This window comes from Physeter macrocephalus, chromosome 20 (genome assembly GCF_002837175.3).
Source record: "Physeter macrocephalus isolate SW-GA chromosome 20, ASM283717v5, whole genome shotgun sequence".
Lineage (NCBI taxonomy): Eukaryota > Metazoa > Chordata > Mammalia > Artiodactyla > Physeteridae > Physeter > Physeter macrocephalus.
In genome coordinates, this window is record NC_041233.1 from 45,993,746 (window position 1) to 46,001,532 (window position 7,787).

A 7,787-nucleotide genomic window follows, 5' to 3' on the forward strand; every position below is an offset into this window, starting at 1 on the left:
CCAAGAATGCTTACCCAGAAAATCAGGGGCAGCTTGACACCACGAGGGTCCCGAATGCCACCTTCTATTTCTGCACAATCAGGAGAGTTAAGCAAGCTTGGACGTTAGCTTAATGAAAGCCTCCGAGCACTAACAGGGCTAGTCTGTGTTATAAATTCTCCAAAGGGTGTTGTGATCCCCAAGTCATTCCATCCTACGTGCGGCTGCTGCACTTCACCTTGGGGCTGCCATCGCTCTCCTGGTATGAGCCAGCCATGAATTCTCCCCACTGCTCCAGGAGGAAAGGTTTCCAGATGCCCAGAGAGAGGCAAGCTGCTGGGGGGACTAACACTTCTTCCATCTGAGGGCTGAAGTCACGTGTTTATGTGAGGTTTAAACAATTCAGTTCCAATGCGGTGAGGACCATGAGAAAGAAAATTAGGAGTAGCCTCTCTTTAAAAAATCACTAACTTCCACTCTCCAACCTGAGTAAGAGCCTCTTTCTGACTCAGGGGACTTTTCATTGCTGGGTCTCTGACTGCTACCTCCTTGGAGGATGAACATTGCTACAAAACATTCTGCCTTTACAAAGAAGACAGCAGGTGGGTTGTACACACTTGGGGATCTTTCCACCCAAGCCTTATCTCACACACACACACACGCACACGCACACACACACACACACACACACACGCAATCACACTTGTAAGTCAAATACATTAACTTTCAACTGATTTTATGGATATGCTACATACTGACATAGGTTGCCATAGCAGCAGGAAGACAGTGGGCCTTGTGCGTGGACTCCAGACTTCTAGGTCCACAGCTGGTGCACAAGTGGAGGTGACAGGACGAGTGATCACATGAAAGCTCTGCCTTATCTTTTGGGGGGAGGCTGAGAAGGTACAGAAATCACTAAGACCGCAAAGCTGACACACTTGCACATTCAGTGGCTGGGTATGTTGCTTACATCTTAAGGCACTGGAAAATATACTAAGAAACCATAATATCGAGAGTAAGATGAAAAAACAGAGCGAATTACACCGCTTAAGAACAAACATTACAAGTTTTTGTAGTGGAGCAATTCACAAACCTAGAAACCATATCCCGGCTAGTTCCAGACTAATATGAAGTAGGAAACGCTTGTTTTCTATGCAACTCATCCTCTTCCTCAGATAAGCGCTTCTCACCTTGGTGCATATTACGGTCCTTACCTACAAGGCCAAAGCAACACTTGCAAAGACAGTCACCTCTCCTAATCTCTGAAGACAAGAGGCCTTTTTGTTTCCTGTCTTTTAACATGAAGATCCAATTTCCTTATTCGTCCTCTTTCCAAATCTTACATTGTAATAAGCACCACTCAATCCCATTGCCAAACAAAAGGAAAAGTTAATTGTAAAATGGCTTACTACATACAAGGCATGAATGTAAATCTGGTAGCACAGTCCAGCCTCTGTGAAACAGGAATTGGGTTTCCACACATCAAGAAACTTGCCCCAAATCACACAGCAGGTTGCATTGGTAGGGCTGAGATTCAAGCATAGGCTTATTGAACTCTCAAACCACTGTAATAGATTCCTCCCTGGAACGGAGCAAATAATATTTTACTGTGCCTCTGCTGATAAAAGGTATGTGCTGTATACATCTGCAGATTTCAGAATACATTAACTCTCACAGGCCCTTTCACAAATATACTCTTAAAGCTACTCTGCGACGTGGCGAAAGCAAAGATCAGTATTCAAACTTCACAAAGAGAAACACACATATTGAAGAGTTAAGCCAGGGTTTCTCAGCCTCAGCACTATCGACATTTGAACAGGATGATTTTTAGTTTGGGGGCTGTCCTGTGCATCGCAGGACGTTAGCAGCGTCCCTGGCCTCTACCCGTCAAATGTCAGCAGCACATCTTCCCACCCCGGCTGCGTCCATCAAAACTGTGTCCAAATGTCCCTTGAGGGGTAAATCACACCCCAAGGAAAGCCGCTGAGTTAACTGCCTGGTTAAAGGCTGTACTGATAACCAGGAAAGAATTCTACTAAATCCTAGCTTAATGGAGATTTCTCTTATGCCAAGCTACAGCTCCTTAAGAGAAAGCACTTGTTAGACTGGATGAAATATCTCAGAATTCAGAACGTGACCACCTCTGCTTCGCTTCACAGTATATGATTGCTCTCTCTCAGCTTTTACACTAAGGTATACGTCTCCAGCGTCTTCAACCACTGTTCATATAGTTTCTAGACCCTCTCCAAAACCTGATTACTCCATTCTGGACACACACGTAAACATAAACCCAGAAATATGCACAACACTGCCACAGGAAGAAAAAGCAGTAGCAACAACAGAAGACTAGAACGTGGCACATACAATTTACAGTCAGGCTCTGTTTTTAAGCACTTCTTCTGAATAATCTAATTTGATCCTTAACATTTTCAACGGCCGTATGAGGGAAGTATTATTATCTGCATGTTATGAATGAAGAGACTGAGGCACAGAGCCCTCAAATAACCTGCCCAAGGGCAGGCTCCAAAGTCCTTGCTCTTAACCGCTATCTACAGTGCTTCAAAGAACTGTGGGATTATCACCTCTTTGGTTCTAAATTCTGTCTCTACTAGTGTGTGTTTTGTTGTCCAGCTGTATCAAATGCCCTCATTAAGGCACACTGCGGGCACCTTATTCAAGTCTGACGTCACCCTACTGATCATCCCTCTTCAGGTATAAGACACAAACCCACTTACCTATACTGCTGTCCACCCACTTTGTCCATCTTGAGTAAAGTACACACAGCACTTTGTTAAATGTTTTTCCGGAGCAGACATGTCCTATCTATGGCATGTCCTGATATACTAGTTCAGCAACTATCGAAAAAGAAAGGCCAACTGGAGATGAGTGATGCTAGATACTGATCACCACCACTTTCTTTTAAGTGATCCCAATCCATCTTTTCAAAAAAAAATGTGATTTATTAGTCTGCTAAACAGCAACATACACTCTGCAGCTAAAGTTTCCAGAATTTACCATCTCCCCGGTTTTCAAAACCTAAGTTGTCTGGCATACTTCCTTCTCTCCATGATTTTCTCAAGATCACCCCCTAATGGTTTTATCATCACACTGGCATGTCCTTTCAACATCCTCAAGAATTCCAGTCACTTAAAGCAGCTGGGGTTTAGAGAGGTTTAAGGAGGAGGCCAAGGCAACCTTGCTTTGCTTGGGAAGGTGGGTGGGTGTTCAGTGTCATACAGATGGCAAGAATGATGAGGGAGGGTGTGAGCCACACTCGGTCCTGGAACGGATACTGTAGTTCGTGGTCTTCTAAGAAGGTGGCACTGTTCTCTTGTATTATATGACATCCCAACAGATGATCCAGCGGACGGACTCTCAGAATTGGCTGCCCCTGGTGAGACGCGCTGAGCCTTTCCCGTCTAACAAGAAAAGCTTAGCGTTCACAGAGTGTGCCTTTCATGACCTTACCATTCCTAACAAACAGGTCCAACATTAACCCAAGTGCTAGCAGAAATTTAAAATCATTTCACATAGCATATAAAATACTGCCGGAGTGCACTCAGACATTCAACCACTGGACGTCCACGGACCCAGATGCTTGGTGTTACAATTAGAGAACAGCCAAGCTGTACCTGATGAGAAGAATGTGCACATCCAGAACTAGAAGGGCTTCAGGGAAGAAGGTAGGAGAAAGTCCCTCCAAATCAGCAACTCTGAGGCAGCCTCAGGTATCAACAGGCTCATGAAGAGGAGGGCTTGCTTAGTTAATATTTGAAAACCACAAGCTTCCAAAGTAAATGCATTATTCCTTGAACTTTGATATTTTGGTACTGGGGCAATGTGGAGCTTTTACAACTCCTTAAAAATCTTCTTTGAACCCAGAACCACCCCTGGATTATTTCACACAGAAAAATCAACACTATATTAGGAGCAATTGGAGCCACATGGGAAAAATTACAAACCTTAAATGTTACCTTGTATTATAAATTAAATTAACCAACGGTGAAATCTGGAGATTATGTAACCTTGCCGAGGCTGTTTCTTCATCACAAAACAGAGATGATAATACCTCTACCTCTCAGCATTATTGGGAAAAACAGAATGAGGTAGCAGGTGCAAAGCCTCTCACTTAAATGTTCAGCTCTGTTACAACTATTAGGTAAAACTTGAATCAAAATTAAAATTTAATTATTCCTTTAGATTTTAGACATATTTTCCCATGCTCCCCACCTGAGGGGGCTTTTCCAAGTACCCCAGTGGACTTAAGGCCATTTCTGTCAATATCACAGTCTGTTTCCCAAAAGAAATGGGATCCCAAGGTGTTACATCTCACAGGAGGTGCTTGTTCGGTTAAACTCAAAGCTAGTGAGTTTACCCACTAGCCCATGAGCACAAAAAACAGTGGTACTAGGAGTTCAAAGTGCCACTAATTAAAAATTCTAAAAACCATTTTAATTATTCCATTTGGAAGTGATTTCTTTCTAGAGTAGTTTCCTTTATAGAGCTAAAGAAGTCAGCTGCAAAGCACTTTACTCTTTCTTTCTGTTACAGAGCTTGTCTACTGCCTTAGAGTCTATCTTCAAAAATGAAGGAAGTGTAAAGATACTATTCATACCTTTATAATTCACATTTGGAACTTCATAATTCAGTTTACATTTTCCTGTCATCCTTTATGCTACAGGGGAGTCTTCAGCCTGCCCTCCCAGCACATCAGTGTTTCTGACGGTGACACCTGTCTGTCGCACTATGTCCTTAGTAAAACAGCAATAATCACAAGATTCTGCTTCTCCTGCCCTCTACCTCCCCATCCCTCTTGGAAGAAAATAATTTGCCTGCACCATACAAACTGCTATGCATTTGCTGACTAACTTCTTATATTAAAAAGCAGTTTTAATTAAGAGCAGATTTTTAAAAGCAGCTCACTATTTCTACATAAATTTAAAAGTGATAAGCAATTCAGCAGGGTCAATAGACCTTAGGTCTCCTGGTTCCCGTTACAACCTAAGTAACATCTACACATAGCAAACTCAAATAGGAGAGGGAGGGGGGAAGAAAAGCAAGTGCCATGCATTCTTCTCGGTGTATTTATTTCCACAAATTCCACAAGAGCAGTTACCTGGCCACAATAAATAGAAAGCATGGCTGGGGCGTAAACATGCTCATTCCAAATCACGGGGAGCACGTGCTTCCTTCTGGCACTGAGCTCAGATCTCACCATCTTGCTCCCAACCAGCCAAAGGAGTTGGCTGAAGGACCTTTTTGTACAGGGACTGGAATCTGAGAAAGTGACTAGTTCCCCAAAACTGAGTAACCAAGCTGTAAATATAACCCCACTAACCTCAAAAACCTCCATTAGGAAAGCCAGATAACCCCAAACCGAAACCAGCCCCTGGATCCCTGGCTGTCAAAAGCACCCTGCAACATTGAGAGCATTTGTTGATGCAGCCTATCAACTACCCTGTGAGCGTTCTCAGGTGTCAATAGCTATTGCCTGTTTGATCATCAAGGCGGATACAGTAAAAACTAAGAGTCCCTTTACTTCGCTGTAGAAGGAATGGCAACGACTGCGGTACCGAGTGTTTTCTGCAAGGCGAGGGAGGCTGCTTCTCCCGGCTTTTAACCAGGTCCCACCGTCTTGTGAGTGCTACAACGCGTCCCCCAGAGAGCACACTAATGAAGCCTAGCATCCCAGAAGGAGCAGTACTTACGGTCTCTCCTCCCAGGAGGCCAAGTCTCGGGAAACTTCCTGGGGCGCCAAGTTTGCGCGCGGCGCCGGCGCGCTCAGGGTGCGCGCTGCCCGCCCGGGCTCAGGCGGAGAAGCGAAGGCGGCCGGCGGCCGGCGGCGCGCCGACCCGCGACCCCGGCTCCTCGGGTGGGCCCGCGCCTCGGCGGGCCCCGGCCGCCTTCTCCCGCGGCCTGAGGGGTCGGGGTGCAAGGACCGCGGCGCTGAGCAGCCGACGCCCCGGCGGGCGGGCGGCGCGAGGATCCTCTCCGGGGAGCAGCTGTGAGCGGGCACGCCGGGTCCAACCCCAGAGGCTCCAGCAGGGAGGCCGCGGGTGTGGCCGGGCAGCAGAGGTTTTTTTGGAATGCGGGGTGTGGCCCTCTAACACAGCAAAAAAGAAATGAGTCAGCCCGTGTGATCCTAACCAATAAGCTTGTTCACTGTCGGTTAAGGCGGAACTTTCCTTTCTTGATTTATATCAGGCTTAGGAGCCTTTTAGAGTTTTTTTTTTTTTTTTAACTTAAGCCTTTAACAACGTCAAGAAAATGGTAGATGGCCTTACAACTCTTACAAAACAAGGATTAATTTTGTTATGATAGATACTTGATCAGTGGATGTATGTTAATTTCTGTTACTTAGTAAAAGTTCTTAAGCTAGGCAGCGATCCTGGACGTAGTGAGTGTGGAATCTGGCGACAAAGCAGATTGGGATCTAACCTCTAAGATGGATCTAACCTCTGACACTGTATGATCTTGCGCGGGTTAATTATCTGCAGTGAAAGGGACAAAATGACCACCCAACAGTTTGCTGGACAGATTATATGTAATAATACATGCACAGCATTTGGACAGTGCATGACATAGAGTAGGCACTCAAACAATGCTGTCTTGTCCCTCTGATTAGTGAATCAAAATCTCCAAACCTGTGGACAAACTGGCCCATAATTTTTGTTTAAATTCTTTTCAATGTTAAAATATCCAAAGAATTTTCGAGCTGAAATAGTTCTTTGGTATTTGCATGGTCTGAGTCCCTTATTTGAGTGATAGAAAACCGAAGAAGCTTTTGGTTTAGGATTCTTGGATTTGGTATTCCTGTTATACAAGAGAGATTTTATTAGTAGCAGGGGAAAAAAAGGCTTAAAATTGGAATGATTCCATTTATGCCACAATTAAACCAACTTTTAAAACGTAAGAGTGATTTTGGAAATATTCATTCTATCTCGGTCACTGGACCCTAAACATCATTTTGGAATAGAGATATTGAAAAGCAACTTAAAGTAGCTTGGAATTGGCAAATTACAGGAGACCACAGAAGTGCTAGGTCTTGAGCACCAGTTAAGAGTTGTTTACTAGTGAGGGAAGAGAGTTTTTGCAGAGGAATAATTTTTTTTTTAAGTTACCAATTAAACCATCTTGGCTTTGGAGACAATCTCCTGAGTTTAACTTCCTCATATTTGTTTAAAACCAGTCATTCCATAGGGCAAGATTTCTTTAAAATACTCTTTAAACCAAAGATAAAATCTTAAGTGAGATCAAGGGCCCTTTCTAAAATGCTATTCTTTTCTTCGAACCATCACAGAAGAATAGAAAGACCTCTGCACCTGGAGTCAAGAGCTCCTGTCCTAATCTCTGCCACTAAGTGATCAGGTACATTGCCCTATGTAAACTGCTTCACCTCTCTCTGCAGATTTCTAAGCATTCTTCTAGTTTGAAGACCAATTTATGGTCCAAAAGAGCAGGCACAAGATAAGCCTATAACCTAACACTGAACTTTAGCAACAGGCATAAACTGGGCCTATATCCTAGATGATGAAACCGATAAATCACTCTTGACTCTGATATTCCTCATGAAGGTAATCTTATTGTCCTAGACACTGTAAATTAAATTCTGGAGTCATCTGAGCTCCCTCCCTCTCTATTGACAACACATCATCATCACCATCATGTGATAAATGTCAGAGTCCAGCGTGCCATCATGTCATAAACCGGGGGTCCTCTCTCTATCAGTTAAACTAGTATAGTTTTATAGTAGAGATCAAGAGGAAAACATTTGCTTTACAGGCAACTTTCTTCAAACATTCATGTAA

The 7,787-nt window shown here is 43.9% G+C and overlaps 1 protein-coding gene and 1 long non-coding RNA gene across 11 annotated transcripts in view; one reads left to right on the forward strand and one right to left on the reverse strand.

The window, feature by feature from the left end:
* Positions 1 to 7,787, reverse strand: part of SGMS1 (sphingomyelin synthase 1) — a 301,381-nt gene that overhangs the window by 98,450 nt on the left and 195,144 nt on the right. Inside the window, exon 1 of one of the 10 annotated variants that reach the window (XM_024121180.3) lies at positions 5,688 to 5,794. The exons of 8 other annotated variants lie outside the window; for them this stretch is intronic. The gene's annotated coding sequence lies outside the window, so the exon portion shown is untranslated. Of the gene's footprint in view, positions 1 to 5,687; positions 5,795 to 7,787 lie in introns of those variants that run through there. One more of the 10 variants, XM_024121179.3, reaches the window with a different exon arrangement.
* The window catches only part of LOC114484570 (uncharacterized), a 5,174-nt gene continuing 3,336 nt past the window's right edge, over positions 5,950 to 7,787 (forward strand). The window contains exons 1-2 of the long non-coding RNA XR_003677645.2: positions 5,950 to 6,054; positions 7,280 to 7,347. This is a non-coding gene — a long non-coding RNA (uncharacterized lncRNA). The remainder of the gene's footprint in view (positions 6,055 to 7,279; positions 7,348 to 7,787) is intronic.